Source organism: Daucus carota, chromosome 7 (assembly GCF_001625215.2).
Source record: "Daucus carota subsp. sativus chromosome 7, DH1 v3.0, whole genome shotgun sequence".
NCBI classification, from domain to species: Eukaryota; Viridiplantae; Streptophyta; class Magnoliopsida; order Apiales; family Apiaceae; genus Daucus; species Daucus carota.
The window spans coordinates 20,596,070-20,623,311 of record NC_030387.2 but is presented as its reverse complement, the minus strand read 5'-3'; the positions used below and the strand labels follow the sequence as shown (position 1 = coordinate 20,623,311).

Below are 27,242 nucleotides of genomic sequence, written 5' to 3'. Positions count from 1 at the left end.
TGATACTCCTGTTGTTCCTGCTTTTGATGCATGTCATAAATACTGTGGTGTTGATAATTGTATGACTTGTGCTTTCAATTTGATGTCTGCTTATTTTAAAAATTTGCATGCTAAAAATGAAAACACATCACCTAGACAACACACAAACAACAAGCATGCTAGATCAAAGACTGCTAGTCCTTCTCACAAGAGAAAGGAGACTTATGTTCCAAAGCCTAAAACCAAGGTTTATAAGGCTGTTGTTATGGAAGTAAGTTCAGTCAAATCTGAACCAAGTATCAGTCCAAGGGGCTCTGTTGTTACACCTGATAGAAATCAGTTTTTTAAGTTTGCTGGACCCAATCAAGTGTGGGTCCCAAAGAATGTCTAATCAAGTTGTCTTTTGCAGGGTGCCAGTGGAATTGTTCGTGTTACCTGGGTGCTTGACAGTGGAGCGTCAATGCACATGACTGGCAACAAATCCCTGCTGGAGGACATAAGAGAAGGAGCTGGCCCTACAGTCAGTTTTGCTGATAATAGCAAAGGTCGCACTGTGGGATATGGCAAGTACAAAATTGGAAGGATCATCATAGAAGATATTGCAATAGTTGAAGGACTTCAACATAATCTCCTGAGTGTCAGTCAATTCTGTGACAAAGGATATTATGTTCATTTTGAAAAGGAGATATGTATCATTAAACATATCAAGGATAAGCGTCCTTCACTATGTGGCATAAGGAAAGGCAATATATTCGTAGCTGATTTATCTTCAGGACCAGGAAACGAAGTTCACTGTTTCTACGCCAAAGCATCTGCTGAAGATAGTTGGTTATGGCATAAGAAGCTCTCACACCTCAACTTCAAAACCATGAACTCTCTAGTCAAGAGAGATCTAGTGAGAGGGTTGCCTTCCCTGGAATTCTCAACTGATGATCTTTGTGAAGCTTGTCAGAAAGGAAAAGCGAAGAGAGCATCTCACAAAGGCAAAACCATCAATACCATTACAGATCCACTTCATTTGTTGCATATGGATCTGTTTGGCCCTGTAAATGTTGCATCCATTGATGGAGGAAGATATGCCTTGGTTATTGTGGATGACTTCTCAAAATTTACTTGGGTTTACTTCCTGGCTTCTAAGGATGAAACCCCGTTGACAGTGATTGATCATATAAAGTTAGTTGAATTGGATAAAGGTGTGCCAGTCAAAGCTGTAAGGTCAGACAATGGCACAGAATTCAAGAATCAAACTCTAATCAACTTTTACTCTGAAAAGGGAATTAGAAGGCAGTATTCAGCACCAAGGACTCCACAACAGAATGGAGTCGTCGAAAGAAAGAATCGTACATTGATTGAAGCTGCAAGGACTATGATTGCTGAAGCGAAGCTTCCTCTGTACTTTTGGGCTGAAGCTGTGTCTACTGCCTGCTATACCCAGAATAGAACTTTGATCAATAAGGATCATATGAAAACTCCATTTCATCTGTATAACAACAAGAAACCTTATGTCAAACATCTTCATGTCTTTGGATCCAAGTGTTATGTTCTCAAGGATGGTGAAGAGAACTTGAACAAGTTTGAACCAAAGGCATCTGAAGCAATTTTTGTTGGTTATACAAACAATGCTTATAGAGTTTTTGTAATTGATACTCTGTCAGTGAAAGTTAGTGTCAATGTCACATTTGATGACACTAAACTACCAAGTTTACAATCTGCTGATCCATCTGAATCTCTGAAGTTTGATAACTATCCAGATTCTGATTCAGATGATGATGTGCCACCTGAGGTTGCAACAGGTGATGACAACAATGATTTTGATCCAGGCAATGGTGGAGGAAATGGCAATAATGCTGGAGATTCCACTAATGCTAGTGGTGGATCATCAAGTCAACCTGGCAACAGCTCAGGGGGAGCTGGTGGATCAACTAGTCATACACATCAGCCTAATGATGATACTGCTGAATCATCAAGGACACAACTTCCAAGGGAAAGGATTTGGAGCAGAGATCATCCCTTTGATCTGATTATTGGTGATCCTGATGTTGGTGTAAGGACTAGAAGTGCTACGACAAATGAATGTTTATTTTCTGGATTTCTATCTCAACTAGAACCAAAGAAAATAGAAGAAGCACTTGCTGATCCTGATTGGGTTCTTGCCATGCAAGAAGAACTCAATCAATTTGAGAGACAAGAAGTCTGGGCCCTGGTTCCAAGACCAAAAGGAAAATCTACTATTGGAGCTAGATGGGTCTTCCGTAACAAGTTAGATGGTGATGGCATTGTTGTGAGAAACAAAGCCAGACTGGTTGCAAAAGGTTATTCTCAGGAAGAAGGAATTGATTACGATGAAACCTATGCTCCAGTTGCTCGTCTTGAAGCCATCAGAATATTTCTTGCATTTGCTGCACACTCCAACTTTCGAGTGTATCAGATGGATGTGAAAAGTGCATTTCTGAATGGAAAGCTGGAAGAAGAAGTATATCTGGAACAGCCCCCTGGCTTTGAAAATCCAGAATTTGCTGATTTTGTGTACTTCCTATTCAAAGCTGTCTATGGGCTTAAGCAGTCACCAAGAACATGGTATGACACCCTCTCTGAATTTTTAATTGAAAATAAATTTACTAGAGGTGTCATAGACAAAACTCTCTTTTACAAATTGCATGATAATGATATGATATTTGTTCAAATATATGTTGATGATATTATATTTGGTTCTACTAACGATAACTTGTGCAAGAGATTTGCTAAGTTAATGCAGAGTAATTATGAGATGAGTATGATGGGTGAACTATCCTACTTCCTTGGTCTTCAAGTAAGCCAAAAGGAAGATGGAATATTCATTTGCCAGTCAAAGTATGTCAGAGATCTTCTAAGAAAGTACAATCTAGAAGACTCTTCTCCGGCAAAGACACCCATGGCCACTGCCACAAAGCTTGACCAGGATAAATCTGGTAAGAAAGTTGATATCACAAGCTATCGAGGTATGATTGGCTCATTACTTTATCTTACTGCAAGTAGACCAGATATCATGTTTGCAACATGTTTATGTGCTAGGTTTCAGGCTGATCCTAAGGAATCACATCTTATAGCCGTCAAAAGAATCTTTAGATATCTTAAGGGTACACCTGGTTTAGGCATTTGGTATCCTAAGAATACTGGTTTTGACTTAACCGGCTATACAGATTCTGATTATGCAGGTTGCAGGATTGATAGAAAGAGTACGTCTGGAAGCTGTCAATTTTTAGGACGTCGGTTGGTTTCCTGGTACAGCAAGAAGCAACACTCAGTGTCCACTTCTACTGCTGAAGCTGAGTACATAGCTGCTGGCAGTTGCTGTGCTCAGATTCTCTGGATCAGAAACCAATTAAATGATTATGGTATTTCTGTCGACAAAATTCCAATATTTTGTGACAATACCAGTGCCATAGCCATTTCAAACAATCCAGTGCAACACTCCCGGACCAAGCACATAGATATCAGGTATCATTTTATTCGAGAACATGTCATGAATGGAACTGTGGTGTTACATTTTGTACCCACGGCTGATCAAATTGCTGACATCTTCACTAAACCACTTGATGAATCCACTTTCTCTAAGTTGGTTTGTGAGCTAGGGATGTTAAATATGCCATGATTCTCTTTGTATATTTTATATATTTGTTTTATATATTACTATATAGTTTTGTGAATTTTCTGTGTAATTATATGTATTTTATTAGATTTTATATAATTGTTTGTACATTATCTGATAATTTTCTGAGTAATTATGCATGTTCATATATGTCTCTGTTAATTTTCTAAGTGCTGCATACTCCCCCGTATTATTTTTCAAGCATTTAGATAATTATTTGTGTCTATTTTGTATTTTTCAAAATTAATTAAGCATAAATATTAGTCTTTAAATTAATTCATTTTTATGAATTAAAGTTAAATTCATAAATATTTATATTCAATTAAATTTGAATTTTACAAAATATTTGAGTAATATATTATAAATTATATGTAGTAGATTTTTGATTTTGAGTGAAAAACGTTTTATTTTTAAAAGAAAATCAAAAATCATAATATTTGTATATATTATTCTGTGGTTACTGTTATTAAACTCGGCATGACAATCCCTAGGTTTGTCATACCGAGTCCGTGTGGCTGATATGTTTATATCGGTATGACAATTGATAATTGTCATATTAAGGTTTATTTATATCGGTATGACAATTGATAATTGTCATATTAAGGCCATGTAGCGTGTCGTATACTCTTAATATCAATTCTCGGTATGACAATCTCTTATATTGTCATACCGAGCGCTTCACACGTCTGCTTTTACAAAACCTCGGTATGACAATCCATATGATTGTCATACCGACTGTTAAACTTATATGACATTTCCTTTAATTGTCATACTCACCATTAACATATACACACACACTCCGCCGTATACATACACATCGCCATTGTTTCTTCAGCCGAGTTTTTCAAGTTTTCTCGTTAAAAACTTGCTGGTTACTCTCTTTTCAAGCGTTTATTGCTTGCTGGTTGCTAATTAATCGTATTCTGAGCCGTTATTCTGCCAAAATTTCGAGAGAATTTCAAACCCTTATTTCACGATTTCGAGGCTGTTTACACGCGTTTTGTGCTCGTTTGTGACCTTCAAATCTTTGTTGTGATCATCCCTTGAGTTTCCCATCTGCATTTCGAAGAGTTTGAAAGATTTGGAGTTTGTGGCTTTTCGAATTTTGAAGTTTGGGGTTTCGAATTTTAATGTGCTTTTGAGAATTTTGGGACTAGTTTGGCTTATTGGAGAATTTTGGGACTTAGTGCATTTTTTTTTATTGGTCAATAACAATTTAATTAATTTTTAATTCGAGTTTATTCAGTTAAGTCGAATTATTAATTAATTGGTTAATTGTTAATTAATTATTAAGTGAAATTTACGAGAAATTTGAGAATTAACATTTTATTTGAAAAATTCTCGTTTAATTCATTTTTTAATTATAAAATGGCTGGCCAATTTGTTATCGGTGAGACCAACTACAACGGATATTTGGACCCTGATTCCAGCTTAGAGAGATTCAGACCTTGGGTGAGGTTTCTGAATAGTCAAAGTTTAGTCAGCACGGCCATCACTGCTCATGCTGATTTACAGATTCGTCCACTCCAAGACTTCTACTCCTCTGCACTCAATACCACTCTCTTGGACAGCTACAGGGTTTCTGGAAATATTACTGGAGGTCGGAGCATTACCATTTCAGTAGATGATGTCAACAGAATTCTTGGGTTTCCACGAAACAACTTTGCTGAGATTCCGACAGATGCTGAAATTACTCAATTCTTTCAGACCATTCTTTATCAGGGAGAGATACATCTACCAAGAATGCTGAAAGGGAACTTGAAACCTGAGTGGGATTTATTCTTCGATACACTGGCAAAGGTCTTTTCCCCAACCACTCGAAGTAACTTCAATATCATATCCTCCCTTCTTCAAATCATTGGATTCTGCATTGTTCACAATCGACGAATCAACTTTGGCAAGTTGATTCTTCAGTCGATTCTAAAGAAGTTGGGACCACTCAGTAGTCGATCAGTTGCACAGAACCCCAGGGTTGTCTGTTTTTACCCTCGGTTCTTAATGCTGTTTTTGAATGATAAGATGACGGACGCTGAGAAGAATTCATACTTCAACTCTCCAATTGCACCAACTCAGCGTGTCTGTACGAAGTTGATGAAAGCTCTGACAAACAAAAGAAAATATGAGAATCTTCCACTCATAGTGACTCCATACCTGATGGAGCAGATCAATGCTCAGCCACAACAACTTCATCAATTCCAAGTGGCTCAACCTCAACAGCAACAACCTCATCTGCAACAGCCTCAACAAGCTCAACAACAACAACAGCAAATACAACAACCAGAACCACTCCAAATACAACAACCAGAACAACATCAATCCCCATACCAATCATCACATCAATCTCCATACCAATCACCACATCAATCTCCATACCAATCACCACACCATTCCCCTCTACATCAAACACATCAATCACAATCATTTGAAGACGAACCTCAGGAATACAACTTCTTCGAAGCTCAACCGTCTTCATCTGAACCTCTACCACAACAACAACACACCCACTATATACCACAAACACAATCAACCTCCCAACCTTTACCTGCTGACTCAACATCAAATCCAGAGTTGCAGTCCTTTCGACAGGACCTACAGGTAGCTCAGGTACTTTCTGACTTCTCGTCTAATTTTAATGTTGATGTATCAGATTTTGTTGGTGACATTGATTTTGTTTTCCAGCCTACCAGCAATGAACCTGACAACACACAGGTTCATAACCTAGCTGAAGATTCTCTTCAACAAATATTCGTTTCTCCAAACACATCAACCAACACTTCAATGCAACCTGTTCGTAAAGTTGCGAGGAAACGGAGTTCGAGTAGTTTAACGAGTCAACCCGCAGCTCTGTCTTCCATTAAGAAGCCTAGGTTGGAAGCCCTGGAGACACCTGCAGCCTCATCCTTGCCTTCCCAAAAAGGCTTGGACTTGGAACAGGCAATGAAACAGTCTCTGGATTCATTCTCTCAACAGAATGAAGCCATTGAAGTTGACCGTTCTGCCACGGTACCCTGTACAGAGTCAAGCACTGCGCTAGCACTCACGCTAGTGCAAGACCAAACAAATACACAGGTTTCTATGTTTACTGATTGCACAGATTTTCAAAACCAGTTTATCATGTATGAAAACTATTCTGATCAAACTTTCTTTTCTGATCAGGCGGTACTTGGCAATGTGCAAGTAAACTTGCCCTCACAGGCTTCCGGAGGACAGTTTGTTCCTCCACTACCTTTGAACCCATCTCAGGGAGCATTGGTAGTTTATACAGGTACAGCTGGAAGAGTGCAAACAATGAGTGATGAAAGGCAAACACCGAGCGATACACATGCACGTGAGGCTAGTGAAACAGCTATGAGTGTACGTGAGGTGAGTGCACACACTGACCCGGCTCTGTTTGAGGAACAAATGTCTAAGCTTAGAGCTGAATTAGCCCGGATGATAGCTGAAAATGAGAGGCTAAAGGGTGCACAGTTGGTGACCCTAGAGAAGAAAGCTGATGAAAGGCCATCCAGTTCTTCCAGGGATGAGCTTAAAGGAGAAATTCAAGAGTTGACTGTCGAGATGAGATCTAATCATGCACTGTATATGTCAAAATTTGATGATATCGACAGAAAGCTGGATCAACTTCTAAGAAACTCAAAGTCAGATGCTGATACCTCCAGAGAGGATCCCTCAACTAAGGGGGAGAATAGAAGAGATAGAGGAGGAGATGGAGACAAAGGTGACAGGGGCAATAGTTCGAATCAAAGTAACAAAGGGAATACTTCTGAATCTGCTCCTGACAATTCTGGAAAGTCTAAAGGCAAAGAGCCGGCACATCAATCTGAGAATGTCTTTGATTCTGATAACTATGATGATTTTCCACAAGACATGGATGATGATGACGTCTTCGATGCTACCTACCGTCAAGCAGAGGAAGAAGGCAAATTTGAGGAGAGCTATCTGTTTCAGGATGAAGAACCTGTTGACCCTGAACACGAAGAAAATGTCCGGAAGTTTAAAGCTGAGAATGAAGCTAGGAAGCGTAAGCTTCGTGATTACCAGAAACTTCTAGAGGACAAGTTGATAACTGAAGAGCAAATCAAGATAGAGAAGCAGAAAATCTATGATGCTGCGTGCAAGCAGAAGAATCTTGATATTAGAAGGAAAGTTGGAAAAAGCTGGGACATCGCAAAGAGGATTTTCAATGGACCTCAAAGGGAGTCTTTCAATGACAGAAAGTTCTTATCTCTGATCTACGATCTTCGAGAGGTAAACCCTGACGAGGATATCTTTATGCATGCCTTCGCTTTAGAAATTGATTACTTGACTGTTGGAGTCAATAACTTGCTAGAACAGTGGGAGCTGATTGTATATACACGGAGGAATGGTTCATTTAGATTATCTGTTGAATTTCTTAAATCATTCTCTGTGTCTGAGCTCTGGGTACTTCGCAATAAGGTAAAGCGATGCTCCAACCTGAACGAACTCCTTCGTGATAAGCTGTTGGATTGTGCTGTCTTCAACAGTCCACAGGTTGTCAAAAATCCATATTGTGTAAAGTTCGTTCACAAGGAGCTCTTAAGCACTGTCTATCTGAATGAAGAGGCTTTATCAAAGTATCCTGCTAAGCAACTGGCTCTAGCATCCACTCTACTTCGAACCAAGGGCTTCGCTTCTAAAGCCAAGTCTGATGCTGATGATGTGATTCTAGCTTACTGCACCCGAAGGAATATTTCTCAATATTTCCGGAGGATGAAGAATGTTACAAAGGCTCAGCCATCGGATTTCCAGGAAGACCCTGTAGAGTTGGAAGTGTTACATCAACTGGCTCTGGCACGAGAACGTAAGAAGCGTGGTGAGTCCACTACATCAGAAGTGCCAACCAGAGAAGAACCATCAACTCCTGTCCTTCACAGTTCAGATATCGATGAAGGAGAAGTTGATCTTTAGATTTGATAAGGAATTTGTAATATATGTTCAGTAAGAACATCCTTATGTAATCTATTGTACTTGTTTGAATTCTGGTGAATGTTTAATGAAATACCAGAAACTTTTTGCTATTTACAATTCATGTTTAATCCTTTGTCTTATCAGTTAGTTGAGTTATCCTCTCGATAATTTGCATGTTATGTTAACAAACAAATAGGGGGAGATTGAAAGGCATATGTTAAGCCTATTTGTATTTAAGAGTATCAACTCAACTCTGATAAGAAAGAAAGTAAATTAGCAAGAACTATTGAAGGAATCCGTACGAAGAACGTCAAGTGATTTATTAAAATCATATGTCTGAAGAATTTCAGGATGCTGCTGCACACCACTGAAAGAAGTTCATTAATATGTTCAAGCCTCAGTGTACAAATAATATTTTGTAGCACGTCCAGAAGTCCAGAAGGTATAAAGTTTTAATACTTTATTTATTCAGAAGATTCCAAACTATTTCTACTTATGAAGAAGAACTACGAAGACAAAGACTCGATGAACAAGCCACTTCACAAATGTTTAATTGATAAAGAATATTTGATTCAGCTAGATACAGATGAACCAGACAGTACATTTGTGTGTCAGCTACTCCGATTAAATATTCTGCATCAACAATAGGTGGTCGTTCAATCAAGACAAAGAATCAGATCTTTTAAAAGAAGACAGAAGACCTGCTACTGAAGCTGTGCTCAATATAATTATTCTTTTAATTAATTCACATCTCAAAATAATTATATAAGTTATGTAATTTATTTATTAAATTAATTCACACTCGAATTAATTTAATTTATGAATTTATGTAATTAATATAATTAAGTGGATAATTATTGGATTAATTATATAAGAAAAATCATTGTTTATATGCTTTTTGGGCACGGTATGACAATCCAAAGGATTGTCATACCGCACCATGACAACTGCCTTAGTCAGGAGGCATGACAAACCAAAGGTTTGTCATACCGAATGACTTAGGCATGACAATGGGTCATTGTCATACCGAAGTCACAAGGTATGACAATGCCTTCGTTTGTCATACCGTTTGTCATACCACCTGATGTCTTAGCCTCCAAGGTTTGATTGTCATACCTTCCCACTGATTGTCATACCGTTTGTCATACGGATGTCATACCTATTCAAAATCAGCATGACAATGCTTGTAATTGTCATACCTTCCCACTGATTGTCATTCTGATTGTCATACCTTCCCTTAGATTGTCATACCTTCTCATTTGTGCCATGACAATGCTTGTAATTGTCATACCTTTTGTCATAGCACTTGTGTAATTGTCATAGAGCTTCCTAAGGGTTGTCATGCCTAGCTTTGTCATACAAGTTCAATGGTTTGCCTATATATATGGCTTCACCACTTCATTTGTTCAATGTTCATTGCCTTGTAAACTTTCAAGTTGTTTGTAACTTGCTATTCGTTAAATCCACAGTTTCCTGTGCTTTGATCATTCGGTTGTTTTATTCACTAAACTAGAATACTTCCTGTCAAATTTATTCTACGAACTAGTGGACTTTAAAACGAACCATATTAATTATATAACGACTTAAAAATTGTTATATTAATTAATTTAAATCTGTTTAACAAGTTAAACTCCAATCAGATTATTCCGCCGCGATTATTTTGTGACGATTGTATTCAACCCCCCCCCCCCCTTTCTACAATCGTATCTGGACCTAACAACACTTATATGTTTTTACAACCAAAATGCTGGTGAACGCCTCAGCACTTCGTTTTTAAAATTTTAAACTGATTGTTTTGCACATGCAATGCCTTCAAAATTTTTATTTGTGACTAGCTCCGAGTAGAGCCAAAGCAACAGCTTTTATATTAAAATTTTCTTATATTCATCACTCTACTTCAATTATATAGAGCACGAGAGAGGTGAACTCTCCAAACCACTTCGATGTGGGAGCAAGGGGGGTTCACACATTTCTTTAAAGCTTGTAACCAAGTGGTCTTATATAGACTTTGGGGGAAGGTTCATCTCCAATCCTTATCAATGTGGTACAAGTAAAAGCATAAGAGAGAAATAGAATTAACTCACTACCACATTGATAACAGGAATGAAACTTGCTAGGTATATATAGAAAAAGAAAAGATTACTGTTTGTAACAACTTAAGCTAGTGAGATGCTACTTCATTGATATTGGCTCTAGTGACATGCCTATGCAAAGGATTTTTATTTTCAACATTTTTCTTTCTATTTAACTTTGTACCACACCGAGAAAGATAAGGAAACTCTCCCACTTTCCTTGTATAAATACACTATGCTATATTAGCTTTCCTAATTAGGAAACTCAAGGCTTTAAATTTGTAAGTCCTTCTATTATTTGTTTATTTATTTAAAATTATTACTTTATTGTGTTTATTGGTTATTTAGTAGTCATTAGTTAGTTAATTTAGAAGACTCTAATCAGTATAATTTTAGTTTTGGGGTTTAAAATTAAAACTTGTTAATCGAGAATTGTGATTTATATTGATTAGGACGGGGTTAATAATATCGAGGTTAGAGATTAAGAAAGGCTCAAAATTTTAGAAGTGATTAAGGTAAGTATATACTGTACCCTTCACTGTGATATTTTATGATGTTTTGGTGAATATTTTTACTGTTGATTTTCTGATGGGAAATGAGTATTCTTACATTTGTTCTGTGTGTGATGCTTCCTTTGTGAAATAGTGTGATACTTCCTTCGGGAAGAAAAGCTAAACCAATTGTTTAGCTGGCCGGGATCCCCAACAGTAGAACGTGTGAACTTGTGAACATGTTTGAATACTCATACTCATATAAATGTGTGAAACTGTTTTGATGACTCTGTTGAATTATTGATTTGATCAATTAAAGTTTTGTGAATAAAACTCAGTTGAATTGTACTATATATGCTTGCTGAGCTTTATGAGCTCATCTTTTCTTTTCATGTACTGACTCTACAGGAAAGGATTCCGGAGAAGGTTATTCCGGAAAGGGTAAAAATGTGGTGAGCTGAAGTGCTAGACTTGGTTGAATTAGCAATAAAACTTTAGCAGAAGTATATGTAATCGGAAGAAGTGTTTTAATATGTATTTTGTATAGACCTGAACTATTAGAGGCGTATGGTGTGAGACTGTTGATGTAAGGTTAAATGTACTTTTAAGTTATGCTGAAATGATAAGTTGAGATTATGAAGATATATTTTGGTTTGTTTAGTAGAATGACATCCCCGGGTCGGGTTGCTGAGGTCATCCCAGGCTGGGGGTGCCACAGGTGGTATCAGAGCTATAGGTTGGAGTATCGGCGAAAGTAGAATTAAGATTCTAGACTGGTGTGTTTTTAAGTTAGGAGAATATGTCTAAGGGATATGTGGACCTTAGTTGTAAATGTGTGGAATAAACTATATGTTTAGTACTTACTATAGTGCTAGTATGATATGTGGATTAGAACAGAGTTCTAATATATATTATATGATTTTTAGGTAACGATGAATGAAGAAAATAGTAGTGGAGCTGGGCCTAGCATTCGAATTAGTCCTGAGATGATGTTGGTTTTGGAGGAAATGAGAAATATGTTGAAGACTAGTAGGGGAGATCAAGAAAATACGAATACAATTAAGGTAAACACTGATCGTGTGGAAGAACAAGATCGTATAAATAATCCGGAGCGAGAAGGTGAGAATAAGCGAAGGTGTACTTACAAGACTTTTAAGGATGCTGATCCCCCGATATTTAAAGGAGATTTGGATCCGCATGTTGCGAATATGTGGATTAAGGAAATGGAGAAAGTGATAGAAATTTCTGAATGCTTGGATGAACAAAAAGTGAAATTCGCAACACACTCTTTAAGGGGGGAAGCAGTATTTTGGTGGGACACTATTAAACAAACAGAAGATTGTTCAACGATGACTTGGATGAGGTTTAAGGAGTTGTTCTTTGATAAATATTTCCCTACGTGTATGGAAAATGAGATGGAGATGAAGTTTTTAGGATTGAAGCAAGAAGGAATGTCTGTGTCAGAATACTTGTCAAAGTTTTTGGAGCTTTCTAGGTTTGCCCCTCATCAGGTTAATACTGAAGCTAGGAAATGTCAGAGGTTTCAGGAGGGACTGAAACCTCAAATTAGAGAAAGGGTCTCTTTGTTGGAACTAGAGCAATTTGATAAGTTGGTTGGAAAAGCTAGGATTGCAGAAAGGGAATATGAAGCTCGCACTCAATTTTTCCACAATAAGAAAAGGGGAAGGGAGACAGAACTAAGTCCTAAATCAGGGTATAAGAGAGATAATAAGAAATTTCAAGGGATGAAGAAAGAGAATTTCCGGGAAAATGATAGGAGAACGGTAGCACCTGAGTGTAAGAAATGTGGAAAGAGGCATGGTGGTGAATTTTGCTATCGAGGTGAGGGATTATGTTATAATTGTGGAGAAAAGGGGCATATAGCAACTCAATGCCCAAACCCTAAAGTAACCTCTTGTTTTAGCTGTGGACGACAAGGTCATTTAGCAAGGGATTGCCCTCAGAAGAAAGTCAAGACTGAAGTTGAAACTAAAGGGAACAAAATTCCGGCAGCAGGAACTTCCCACCAATCGGCACCTAAGGCAATAGCTAGGACCTACGCCATGACAACTCAGGATGCTGAAATATCAAATGATGTGGTGTCAGGTGATAAGTGGTATTTATACGCACTTATAGGCCTTCATTTCCACTTAAATTGGTTGGTTGTACTTAAGTGTTTAGTGTCTTTTGATGTGTTTTTAGTGTTTTTCTGTGCAGGTCACGAGTTGAGGTGATGAAGTAATTTTCTATCATTTTAGGTTGGTTTTGGTGCATTATTTGCAAGAATAGAGAATTATGGATTCACCGCGACTTGGGATTTTGTGGGTATATCTTCTACAAACCCTCACGAGAGCACACTCGTCCACTAGAGCTATCTAGGGGTTTAAAGGGCTTGTTGCATATGCTAAATGCAACCGTGATCACCTACGGAAGTGGTACTAGAAGCGAGGAAGGACATGCACGCGAGAACGAGCGAGAAACGAAGAAACGGGGCCACTGTCACAGACAGTAGCGCGCCCGCGCTACATGACAGCGCGCCCGCGCTACAGGCTGCATCAACTAGCGCGCCTGCGCTAAGTTAGCGCGGCCGCGCCCAGCAGAACTCCCCGGGCCGATTTTTACAGTTTTTTTTAGTGGATTTTCGCAGCGGTCGAGGCCCGGTTGACTTAGTCAATGCATTTTAATTTCTCGTGTGTAAAAACCCTAGTCTCAGATAGACATAGCAGGAGAGAGAACAATAATATAGTTAATTTTTATCGAAGCACATTATCAGTTGTATTGGATCGTTCTTTGCGAGGAAGTGACAGTTTCGAGCAAGATCGTGAACATCAAATCTGTAACGTGTGATCCTTATTATTATTAATACAAGCATTTTTATTCCAATTAATTCTTGTCTTTATCTATTATGTTTTCACTAGAACCCATGATGTCGATTAGTTCGATTATGAACTAACCGCCTTCATGGGATTCTAATGGATTTATCGATGTAGTCTAGTAAAGAATATTAATTACTTGATTTTGTGACGTGCGTTGATTTCTTTGCATGAGCCGTGCTTATTCTTCTTAGGAGCGTAGCTAACTTCTAAGTTGTTTGTTAATTCTTTCTGAAGCGAGAGTGGATGATTGAATTTAGAACTATGCCATGTAAACATAGGATTATGTGAATGAAACATAATTTGTGGTAGACTTGAACTATTTTTATCACCCTGTGTAATCACGATAGACGACTTGCTATTAAACCTCTCTGCTTACACTACCGCTATAGAGATATAGGGTCTGAGCTTTGTTGGTGTCCATGAGATTTCTATCTTAATTGTGGATTTTGATTGGTATGATATGTGTGCAACGAGAGTTGGCATGTATTACTTTCGTGTTGTCTGATTAGGATCAACAGTCGCATGTTAATCAGTAATTTCAATTCTAGATGAATTCGATAATGAAGTTAGAATCCCATGTGTTTTCCTATTCTGAATTTGATTAGTAAATTTAGTTATTAGTATAAAAAAACCCATCCTTGTTAATTGTCTTGGCAGTGATAATTGATCATACATTGTTGCATAGGTACGTATTCTTAATTCACCAGTCTCTGTGGGAACGAACAAATATATTACTTGTGATCACGTGCGCTTGCGTGTAGATTTTTGCGAACAAGTTTTTGGCGCCGCTGCCGGGGACTCGGTGTTAATTAATTAGTTTATGTACTTGTCATCAGTGTGCATTAAAATTCACTGACTAGGATTCTATTCTCTTCTCACTTTTCTTCTTTTCTTTATTTCAGGTACTTGGTTTGCGTTTATGCAAACACGTTCTCAAACCCGTAAAAGAAAAGCAATTGATTCATCTTCATCTTCTTCTTCTGACTCTGAAACAATGCCAGAACCTGAAGCACAACCAGACAGTAAGGCATTGAAGGATTTCTCTATGCCAAAGATCGATGATATCCAATCAAGCATTGTCAGGCCTGCAATCGCAGCCAAAGCCTTCGAAATCAAACCAGGAACTATTCAAATGGTCCAGAACTCGGTACAGTATGGGGGTTCTCCTACTGAAGACCCCAATATGCATATACGGAATTTTATAGAGATCTGTGACACTTTCAAATTCAATGACGTCTCTGATGAAGCTGTGAAGTTAAGACTTTTCCCATTTTCACTGAAAGATAAGGCCAAGGGATGGTTACATTCTTTACCATCTGGTTCGATTACTACATGGGAAGATCTAGCTCAGAAATTTCTCACTAAATTCTTCCCCATGGCAAAGACTGCTGCACTACGAAATGCTCTATCTCAATTCTCTCAACAATCAGGAGAAACATTCTGTGAAGCCTGGGAGAGGTATAAAGAGATGCTAAGAAAGTGTCCCCACCATGGTATGCCGGATTGGATGCAAATAAACAGTTTCTACAATGGTCTTGGACCTCAATCCAGACCTATGCTTGATGCTGCTTCTGGAGGTGCGCTATGGGCTAAGAGTTATGAAGAAGCTTATGATCTTATTGAAATGATGGCGGCTAATGAATATCAGAACCCTACGCAAAGACTTACTCAAGGGAAAGTAGCCGGAATTCTTGATCTTGACACGTCTACAGCTATAGCAGCTCAACTTAAAGCTCTCACGATGAAAGTCGACTCTCTGGCTCACCAAGGAATTCAACAGCCAATCATTATTTGCGAATTATGTGCTGGTACTCATGCTACTGATCAGTGTGCCATTTCTAGTGAATCAGCACAATTTGTGAGCAACTTTCAGAGAGGTCAACAGCCTGCTCCAGCTACTTATCACCCTAACAACCGAAATCATCCTAATTTCAGCTGGAGTAATAACCAGGGGTATAACCAACCTCAACAAGGATTTCAACAGGGACCTAAACAGTACAGTCAGGCTGGAAATTCACAACAGTATGCACCTAAACAGCCATATCACACCCCCCCGGGATTTCAGAATCATGGGCAATCAGCTAACGAAAGGTCTGACATGGAAGAGCTAAGGCTCATGTACAAGAGTCAAGCAGTAACTTTAAAAGCCTTGGAGACACAAGTCGGTCAGTTAGCTAACGCTTTACTAAGCAGACCACAGGGGAATCTCCCTAGTGATACAGAGGTACCAGGTAAGAGGGACCCTAAGGAGCAAGTCCAATCCATTACGCTGAGATCTGGAAAAACTACAACAGGGCCTACCTCAACATTAGTACAAGATCAGGGTAATAATCCGCAAGAAATTCCAGCAGAAGTTCCTTCAAATACAATTGGCACCAACCCTACTGTTGAAAAGGATAAGGCTATTCCTGCAGCTGATCCGATGTCAAAACCAGTATATCCACCACCTCCATTTCCTAGGAGGTTAAAAAAACAGCAGCTGGATAAACAATTTGGTAAATTCCTAGAAGTATTCAAAAAGCTTCACATCAACATTCCATTTGCTGAAGCACTCGAGCAAATGCCTAGTTATGCCAAGTTCATGAAGGGTATTCTTTCAAAAAAGCTAAAGCTCGAAGAGTTAGAGACCGTGGCTTTAACGGAGGAATGTAGTGCTGTACTTCAACAGAAATTACCACCTAAGCTTAAGGATCCGGGAAGCTTTACTATTCCTTGCACTATCGGGAAGTTCTCTTTTGATAAGTGTCTGTGCGACTTGGGGGCTAGCATCAATCTGATGCCTCTATCTATCTTCACACAACTTGGCCTACCAGAGCTCAAGCCAACAAATATGTCTTTACAGCTGGCTGATCGTTCGATCACATATCCGAGGGGTATAATTGAAGATGTGCTAGTCAAAGTTGATCAATTAATATTTCCAGCCGACTTCGTGATTCTTGACTTTGAAGAAGACAAAAGGATTCCTATCATCTTGGGTAGACCCTTCTTAGCCACCGGGCAAACATTGATCGATGTCCAAAAAGGGGAACTTACAATGAGAATACAAGATCAGACGGTCACGTTCAACGTGTTCAATGCAATGAAATTACCAACTGATGAGGAATCTTGTTTTAGTATGGATGTACTTGATACTACAGCAGAAGCTAATAGCAAGCGGGTTTTACAGGACGATGCATTGGAAGCAATCCTTACAAATGATGAGGAATGGGGCAGTGAAGAAGAATTGGAAGAAATCTATCACCTTAACTCATCACCTTGGAGAAGGAATTTTGAACCACCTGTCGAATCTCTTGGCTTGGAGGAACAAAAAGAAGATCACAAACCACTACAACCATCAGTAATCAAAGCACCTAAACTTGAACTTAAACCACTACCGGATCACTTAAGGTATGCTTTTCTTGGTGAAGGTTCTACTCTTCCTGTTATTATTGCATCTAACTTGTCAGGTGAGGAAGAGGAAAAACTTTTAAGGGTGCTGAGGGAATTCAAAACAGCAATTGGTTGGACCATAGCTGATATCAAGGGCATCAGTCCCTCCTTTTGTCAACACAAAATTCTCATTGAAGAAGGAAGCAAACCTTCAGTGGAACAACAAAGAAGGCTAAATCCTATCATGAAGGAGGTTGTAAAGAAAGAGATTCTTAAATGGCTTGATGCAGGTATCATATATCCAATTTCAGATAGCTCATGGGTGAGCCCAGTACAATGCGTGCCTAAGAAAGGAGGAATGACAGTAGTAGCCAACGAAAAAGGGGAACTCATCTCGACTAGAACTGTCACGGGTTGGAGGATTTGCATGGACTACAGAAAGCTGAATAAAGCTACAAGAAAAGATCACTTTCCTCTGCCTTTTATTGATCAGATGCTTGACAGGTTGGCTGGCCATGAGTTCTATTGTCTGTTAGATGGGTATTCTGGCTATAATCAGATTGCTATTTCTCCGGAAGATCAAGAAAAGACAACCTTTACATGCCCTTATGGTACTTTCGCATTCCGAAGAGTACCTTTTGGCTTATGCGGTGCACCAGCCACTTTTCAAAGGTGCATGATGGCAATATTCTCAGAGATGATCGGCATCAATGTGGAGGTATTCATGGACGATTTTTCTGTATTCGGGACATCTTATGACGAATGCCTCACGAATCTGAGAATGGTTCTTAAGCGCTGTGTGGAAACTAATCTGATTCTCAATTGGGAAAAATGTCATTTCATGGTGCAAGAAGGAATCATATTGGGGCATAAGGTATCTGCCAAGGGACTAGAAGTCGATAAAGCTAAGGTGGAAACAATTAAAAATCTTCCTCCACCACTTTCAGTCAAGGGCGTCCGAAGCTTCCTTGGTCATGCAGGTTTCTATCGGAGGTTCATCAAGGATTTCTCGAAAATTTCTAAACCTCTTTGCAATCTGTTAGAGAAAGACATTCCATTCAAATTTGATGAGGAGTGCTTGGAAGCATTTGAAATCTTGAAAAAGAAGTTGACATCAGCACCTATCATCACTGCACCTGATTGGAGTAAACCATTCGAATTAATGTGTGATGCCAGTGACTATGCTGTAGGAGCTGTACTGGGCCAGCGAACAAGCAATGTGTTTCATGTTATCTACTATGCCAGCAAAACATTAAATGATGCACAATTGAACTACACTACTACTGAAAAAGAACTTCTAGCTATTGTCTTTAGCTTTGAGAAGTTCAGGTCTTACCTTCTTGGAACAAAGGTAGTGGTATATACTGATCATGCAGCCATTCGATATCTCATCACAAAGAAAGATTCTAAACCAAGACTAATTCGCTGGGTTTTATTGCTCCAAGAATTTGATGTGGAAATTAAAGATCGAAAGGGCACAGAAAATCAGGTAGCGGATCATTTATCCAGACTAGAAGATCACATCAAACAAACTACCGACAACACTCTAATCAATGAATTCTTCCCAGACGAACAGTTGTTTGGAGTTGAAGCAGAAGAGCCATGGTTTGCTGACATTGTGAATTATCTAGTGAGTAAGGTCATTCCTCCAGAATTCTCTTATGCTCAACGCAAGAAATTCCTTCACGATGTGAAATGGTATATTTGGGATGAACCCTTTCTGTTTAAACAAGGAGTCGATCAGATTCTCAGACGGTGTATTCCTAATAATGAAGTTGAGGGAGTTTTGCGTGAGTGCCATTCCACTGGTTATGGGGGCCATTATAGCGGAGAGAAAACAGCAAAGAGGGTACTTCAAGCAGGTTTTTACTGGCCAACTTTGTTTAAAGATGCTCATCAGTATGTGTTGGGTTGCGATCGATGTCAACGTACGGGTAATATCTCTAGGAGGAATGAAATGCCTCTTAAAATGCTCTTGGAGGTTGAAATATTTGATGTTTGGGGTATTGACTTCATGGGACCGTTCATTTCATCTTGCAACAACCAGTATATTCTATTGGCAGTTGATTACGTGTCTAAATGGGTGGAGGTGAAAGCCTTACCTACAAATGATGCTAAGGTGGTCTTGCAATTTCTACAAAAAACAAATCTTTACCCGTTTCGGAGTCCCTAGAGTCATTATCAGTGATGAAGGCTCTCATTTCTGCAATCGGAAATTCACAACCTTGATGACGAGGTATAATATCAATCACCGGGTTGCTACTGCTTATCATCCTCAAACAAATGGTCAAGCTGAAGTGTCTAACAGAGAGATCAAACGCATATTAGAGAAGGTGGTTAACCCTTCTAGGAAGGACTGGTCCTTACGATTAGATGAGGCTGCTTGGGCTTATCGAACAGCTTATAAAACACCGTTGGGTACTTCTCCATTTCAGTTAGTGTTTGGCAAGGCTTGTCACCTACCAGTTGAGTTGGAACATAAAGCTTATTGGGCACTAAAGAAGTTGAATTTCGACTTACAGTTAGCTGGAGAGAAACGAATGATGCAACTCAATGAGTTAGAGGAGTTTCGCCTCCGTGCTTATGAAAATAACAAACTCTACAAAGAAAAGGTGAAAAGATTGCATGATCAGCGGCTGATACAAAAATCGTTTGTGGTTGGTCAATTGGTGCTATTGTATAACTCTCGGTTGAAGCTGTTTCCGGGGAAACTCAAATCACGCTGGTCAGGGCCATTTACAGTCAAGACGGTATTTTCCCACGGTGCAGTAGAAATCTATGCAAAATCACCGGATGAATCATTTAAGGTTAATGGTCAAAGGTTGAAGCCTTACTTTGGCGGAAATGTGAATCGTGAGGTACAAACCACGATTCTTCAATCGGAATCGGATTAATTCTGGACTTCACGTCGAGCTAACGACGTTAAACAAGCGCTTCGTGGGAGGCAACCCACGCATTGGAACCACATTGTACCATTGTAAACCTCAAAAACACAAAAATCGAAAAAATTCGGCCTCCGGTGTCAGACACTAGCGCGCCCGCGCTAGTGTCAGCGCGCCCGCGCTAAGTTGCACAGCGCGCCCGCGCTACACTTAGCGCGGCCGCGCTACTGACTGCTGGACTGGCGAATTTTTCACCCAAAAATTATTTCTTTTCGTTTTTAAAAGCCCACAATCCTAATTTTGCATGCCTAGCCCGAAATATATTCCATAAAACCCTAACTCAGCTCTCCAATCCTTATATAAACACACAACCCATATCCAAATCCCATTATAATTCTCTAAAACCTACTTATATATACACATCTATACACACAACCTTCATCCAATCTCACAAACCCACTACACACAAATCTCTTTCAACTCTAAATCTCTACCAATGGCACCCAAAAGAGCCCGAAGATCACAAGGAACAAGCACCCAAGCCCCCGCATCTAGCGATTCTTCCTCGATGGGTGAGGTTGAGTTCACCTCCGATGGAGCACGAACCGAGTTTCAACGGCTTATGAATAAGTCGTTAGTTAAGGAGAGGGGATTCTTACCCACGGCGGAGGATGGTGAGCTTTTGAACATGGTTCAAGAGCGGGGTTGGGAGTCTTTTTGCGAGGCTCCGGAGGCGGTTCCCTTGGCTATTATTCGGGAGTTTTATGCTAATGCCAAGGAGAATCGTGATGGATTCACGGTGGTGCGGGGAATCCGAGTTGATTATAGTGCGGATGCGATCCGCCGAGTTATTGGGGGGCGTGCCAGGCGCCGTAATGAAGAAGATTGGGTGGTCGAGAGGATTGGGCGTGCCAAACGCCGGTTTGATGATGATCCGATTGATTTTGAGAGGTTGGTGTATGACATGTGTGTACCGGACACGCATTGGAAGATGACTGCACCTCCTCTGCCGGCACATGTTTCTTTTCCTGCAGCCGCTCTGAACCGGTATGCGAAGGCATGGAATGCCTTCATATGTGCTAATATCATGCCATCTTCACATGGGCATGAGGTGACAGTGGAGAGAGCTATTCTGCTCTTTGGGATTGTCTCGGGCAAGTATATTGATCTGGGACATGTTATTCATCAGGGGATTCTGAGGTTCTTGAAGGGAGGAACCACTGGTGCCATTCCATATGGCACAATTGTTACGAAGCTCTGTCGATCGAGCGGTGTTCGTTGGCCATCCAACGAGCAATTACAGTTGCCAGGGACACCTATTGATCATTCGGCGATCAGTCGGATGACAGAGTGGGAGGGAGGAGTTCCCCACCCTCGAGGCCTCGGGTACTTATATGATGAGATGCCAGGGGGACGTCCAGAGTTTGTGAGGAGGGAGCAGCCTAGAGCTTCTGGAGCTGGTACTTCACAGACGGAGAGGAGCTCCGAACCGATGGGAGATGCTATTTATCGCCGCCTAGCGAGACGGATGGATACCATGCATGACATCCACCAGAGGTTTGCTTTTGATTTGACACAGGCTCTAGGTAGTGCTTTTCAGGCACAGGGGGTCACAGTTCAGTGGCCAGTATTCGGAGCAGGGATGCAGTATCCTCCACCTGATTCACCTCCAGCAGAGGAGGGGGAGGACTCGGACTCCGAGTAGGTATGTGGGTGCTCTAGCCTTTTTATCACTCTCAATGGGGACATTGAAAATTTTAAGTTTGGGGGTGGTAATCTAAGGAAGAGCATATTATTAGATAGTTTTTTTTATTTGCATGGGTTAGTTAGTTCATATAGTTCATGGGTTAGTTAGTTCATATAGTTCACGTTTTTTTTTTTTGCTTTGATTATTTCTCACGTTTTCTTTCTATTTTTCTCATATTTTCTTTATGTTTACATGTTTAGTGGTAATTGTCGTAGTTAGTATCACGAGCATTTGCATGAATTATGAAGTTAAGCCAAGTTAATTGCCTATGATGAGTTATGTGCGTAGTTCTTGATTAGTAGTTTCAATTGCAATGCTAGGTTAGTACTTGGAAATTGCTTGTGTTGGAAATTGTAATTCACATATGTTCTTGAGATAGGATTTAGACGAAATTCCATGAATTCTAGGATTGAATTGAGCATCCTTCAGCTTAGGTCTGTAAATCTTAAGTTTGGGGGAACTGAGGAGTAGATATACCTTTCAAGAAAAAAAAATAGTAGCAAATAAATTCACAAAAAAAATAAGTGGTAGAATTAACTAGGTTGAGCTCATTAGTACTCGAGTAATTAAGTCTGAGGGGACTTTGTGACTAACAACCTAAAGCCCTTCGTGGTTTGGGATTGTTGACCCAACGCTCGCTACATGGGTACTAGTGCATAAATCTTTAGGGATCTCAACCATTGCACGGTTAAATAAACCACTAGAATAAAGTGAATAATTGGTGTGTGAAGTCTTGTGGTGTTCATAACGCATTTACACTGCGAAGCGCTCTGACCTTAGACCGAGCAATTAATCACCAATAAAAAGGAGAAAAAAAAAAGAAAAAAAAAAATATAGTGAATAAAATAGAAGGGTGTGGACATTCTTTGGGACCTTGGCTTTAGTTGGACTTGAGTGACGGGGTGTTAGTTTTAAACTTTTACTATTCTTGATTGGGATTCTGTGGGAGTAGTAGTTTTAGTCTTGTCTCAATAGAAGAGCATGCTTGCACACACGGGCACTCCACACTTGTAAATAGAAGAGTGATTGACTTAGTAGCGAGAGAGATGAAATTCGAGAACATTAGCACAATCTGAGGTATTATAATTGGCAAGGCAATTATTTCATAGTTCACTCATTCATCACGTAGTTGCATTCATGCATTGCATTGTATTATTGTATAGTGTCGTTGACGCTTGAGGACAAGCATCAGTTTAAGTTTGGGGGTGTGATAAGTGGTATTTATACGCACTTATAGGCCTTCATTTCCACTTAAATTGGTTGGTTGTACTTAAGTGTTTAGTGTCTTTTGATGTGTTTTTAGTGTTTTTCTGTGCAGGTCACGAGTTGAGGTGATGAAGTAATTTTCTATCATTTTAGGTTGGTTTTGGTGCATTATTTGCAAGAATAGAGAATTATGGATTCACCGCGACTTGGGATTTTGTGGGTATATCTTCTACAAACCCTCACGAGAGCACACTCGTCCACTAGAGCTATCTAGGGGTTTAAAGGGCTTGTTGCATATGCTAAATGCAACCGTGATCACCTACGGAAGTGGTACTAGAAGCGAGGAAGGACATGCACGCGAGAACGAGCGAGAAACGAAGAAACGGGGCCACTGTCACAGACAGTAGCGCGCCCGCGCTACATGACAGCGCGCCCGCGCTACAGGCTGCATCAACTAGCGCGCCTGCGCTAAGTTAGCGCGGCCGCGCCCAGCAGAACTCCCCGGGCCGATTTTTACAGTTTTTTTAGTGGATTTTCGCAGCGGTCGAGGCCCGGTTGACTTAGTCAATGCATTTTAATTTCTCGTGTGTAAAAACCCTAGTCTCAGATAGACATAGCAGGAGAGAGAACAATAATATAGTTAATTTTTATCGAAGCACATTATCAGTTGTATTGGATCGTTCTTTGCGAGGAAGTGACAGTTTCGAGCAAGATCGTGAACATCAAATCTGTAACGTGTGATCCTTATTATTATTAATACAAGCATTTTTATTCCAATTAATTCTTGTCTTTATCTATTATGTTTTCACTAGAACCCATGATGTCGATTAGTTCGATTATGAACTAACCGCCTTCATGGGATTCTAATGGATTTATCGATGTAGTCTAGTAAAGAATATTAATTACTTGATTTTGTGACGTGCGTTGATTTCTTTGCATGAGCCGTGCTTATTCTTCTTAGGAGCGTAGCTAACTTCTAAGTTGTTTGTTAATTCTTTCTGAAGCGAGAGTGGATGATTGAATTTAGAACTATGCCATGTAAACATAGGATTATGTGAATGAAACATAATTTGTGGTAGACTTGAACTATTTTTATCACCCTGTGTAATCACGATAGACGACTTGCTATTAAACCTCTCTGCTTACACTACCGCTATAGAGATATAGGGTCTGAGCTTTGTTGGTGTCCATGAGATTTCTATCTTAATTGTGGATTTTGATTGGTATGATATGTGTGCAACGAGAGTTGGCATGTATTACTTTCGTGTTGTCTGATTAGGATCAACAGTCGCATGTTAATCAGTAATTTCAATTCTAGATGAATTCGATAATGAAGTTAGAATCCCATGTGTTTTCCTATTCTGAATTTGATTAGTAAATTTAGTTATTAGTATAAAAAAACCCATCCTTGTTAATTGTCTTGGCAGTGATAATTGATCATACATTGTTGCATAGGTGCGTATTCTTAATTCACCAGTCTCTGTGGGAACGAACAAATATATTACTTGTGATCACGTGCGCTTGCGTGTAGATTTTTGCGAACATCAGGTACGCTCCAACTCTGTTCTCAAGACGTGCATGTTCTATTTGATTCTGGATCAACTCATTCTTTTGTGGATTTGAAGTATGTGGATAAGTTGAATATTTCTGCGCAAAGTTTAGATAATGTTCTACTGGTAAAACTCCCTAATGGTAGGAATTTGTTTGTAAACAAAGTTTATAAAGATTGCACTCTTATTGTTAGCGGACATACTTTTCTAGTAGACTTGTTACCTTTAGAATTGAAGGATTTTGGAGTAATTTTGGGAATGGATTGGTTGGCAAAGTATAAGGCCAATTTGGATTGTAGTAAAAAGAGAATATGTTTAAGGGGCCCAGATAAAAAGAAAGCTTATTTTAAAGGAGACAGGTTAGAAAAACCTAGTGTCATGATATCAGTTTTGAAAGCCTATAAGATGTTAAGAAAAGGATGTGAAGGTTTTCTAGCTTATGTGATTGGTGAGGAGGAAGTTAAAAGTAAGGTTGAGAATACACATGTGGTTAGAGAGTTTTTAGATGTTTTTCCTGAGGATTTGCCAGGATTACCACCTGAAAGAGAGGTTGAGTTTGGTATTGAATTGGTTCCTGAGGCTCAACCAGTATCAAAAACACCATATAGGATGGCACCAACCGAGTTAGCGGAACTCAAGGTACAATTACAAGAATTGTTGGATAAAAAGTATATTAGACCAAGTGTTTCTTCTTGGGGAGCGCCAGTGTTATTTGTGAAAAAGAAGGATGGTTCTCTACGATTATGTATTGATTATAGAGAACTGAATAAGTTGACTGTAAAGAATAAATACCCACTTCCACGAATAGACGATCTTTTCGACCAATTACAAGGAGCCACTTACTTTTCAAAGATAGATTTGCGCTCAAGTTATCATCAATTGAGAGTGAAGAAAGAAAGCATTCCATTGACGGCTTTTAGGACTCGATATGGTCATTATGAGTTTGTAGTAATGCCGTTTGGGGTGACAAATGCACCTGCGGTATTTATGGATTTGATGAATCGAGTATTTAGGGATTATCTGGATAAGTTTGTAATTGTGTTTATCGATGATATTCTGATTTACTCGAGGACTGAGAAGGAACATGAGGAGCATTTAAGGATAGTCTTAAAAACTTTGAGGAAAGAGCAGTTGTATGCAAAGTTTTCAAAATGTGAGTTTTGGTTAAGGAGAGTAAGTTTTCTTGGACATGTAGTGTCAGAAGAAGGAATTTCAGTCGATCCTTCGAAGATTGAGGTGATCATGAATTGGGAAAGACCAAAGACGGTGACAGAGATTCGAAGTTTCTTAGGTTTGGCCGGGTATTATAGGAAGTTTGTTCAAGATTTCTCTAAGATAGCTGGACCATTGACAAATCTCACAAGGAAAGACGTTAAGTTTGTTTGGTCGGAGGAATGTGAGAAAAGTTTTATTGAATTAAAGAATAGACTAACGTCTGCTCCAGTACTCGGATTACCAGATGGAACTGAAGATTTTGTTATTTATAGTGATGCGTCAAGAAAAGGATTAGGATGTGTATTAATGCAACGTGATAAGGTAATTGCTTATGCATCTCGACAATTGAGAAATCATGAGAAGAATTACCCCACCCACGATTTAGAATTGGCCGCAGTAGTTTTTGCGCTTAAAATCTGGAGGCAATACTTGTATGGAGGAAAGTGTAAAATTTTTACAGATCATCAAAGTTTGAAGTACCTCTTTTCACAGAAAGATTTAAATATGAGACAGAGAAGATGGCTGGAGTTCTTAAAGGATTATGATTGTGAAATTTTATATCACCCTGGTAAGGCGAATGTTGTAGCTGATGCGTTAAGTAGGAAGGAAGTCGGGAATTGTGCGAGTGTCATGGTAGAATCATTGGATGTTCAAGAAGAAAGACTTGGAATGGAATTTGGTATACAAAAGAAGGATGAGAGCTTATTGTGTCAAATTAAGGTCAAACCGATGTTATTAGAAAAGATAAAGGCAAGTCAGATTCAAGATCAACGATTAAAGGAAATTTTGAATAATTCTATTTCAGAATCGGGAAAGAAGGATTTTAGGAAAGGAAATGACGACATCGTGAGGTTCCGCGATCGAATATGTGTACCATCTGATATAGAGATTAAGAAGGAAATATTGTCGGACGCACATTCATCATCTTTTTCGGTACATCCTGGATCTACAAAGATGTATAAGGACTTAAAGCAACATTTTTGGTGGCCTAAGATGAGGAGAGAAATTGCAGAATGGGTGGCAAGATGTTTAGTTTGTCAACAAGTAAAAGCGGAGCATCAAAGGCCAGGAGGTTTACTACAATCACTACCTGTCCCTGAATGGAAATGGGAACACATCACCATGGATTTTGTATTAGGGTTGCCAAGGACACAAAGAGGAAATGATGTCATCTGGGTTATCGTGGACAGACTAACAAAGAGTGCACATTTTCTAGCTATATCGGAATCATCACCTTTGGAGAAGTTAGCCAAGTTGTATATACGAGAAATAGTTAGGTTACATGGAGTACCTGTTTC

General features: G+C 39.3%; 1 non-coding gene across 1 annotated transcript; it reads right to left on the bottom strand.

Moving 5' to 3' along the window:
* Positions 1 to 15,365: 15,365 nt before the first annotated feature.
* On the bottom strand, positions 15,366 to 15,472 carry LOC135148102 (small nucleolar RNA R71). The gene has a single exon (XR_010285997.1). It is a non-coding gene; the product is annotated as a small nucleolar RNA R71 (small nucleolar RNA).
* Positions 15,473 to 27,242: the final 11,770 nt, after the last annotated feature.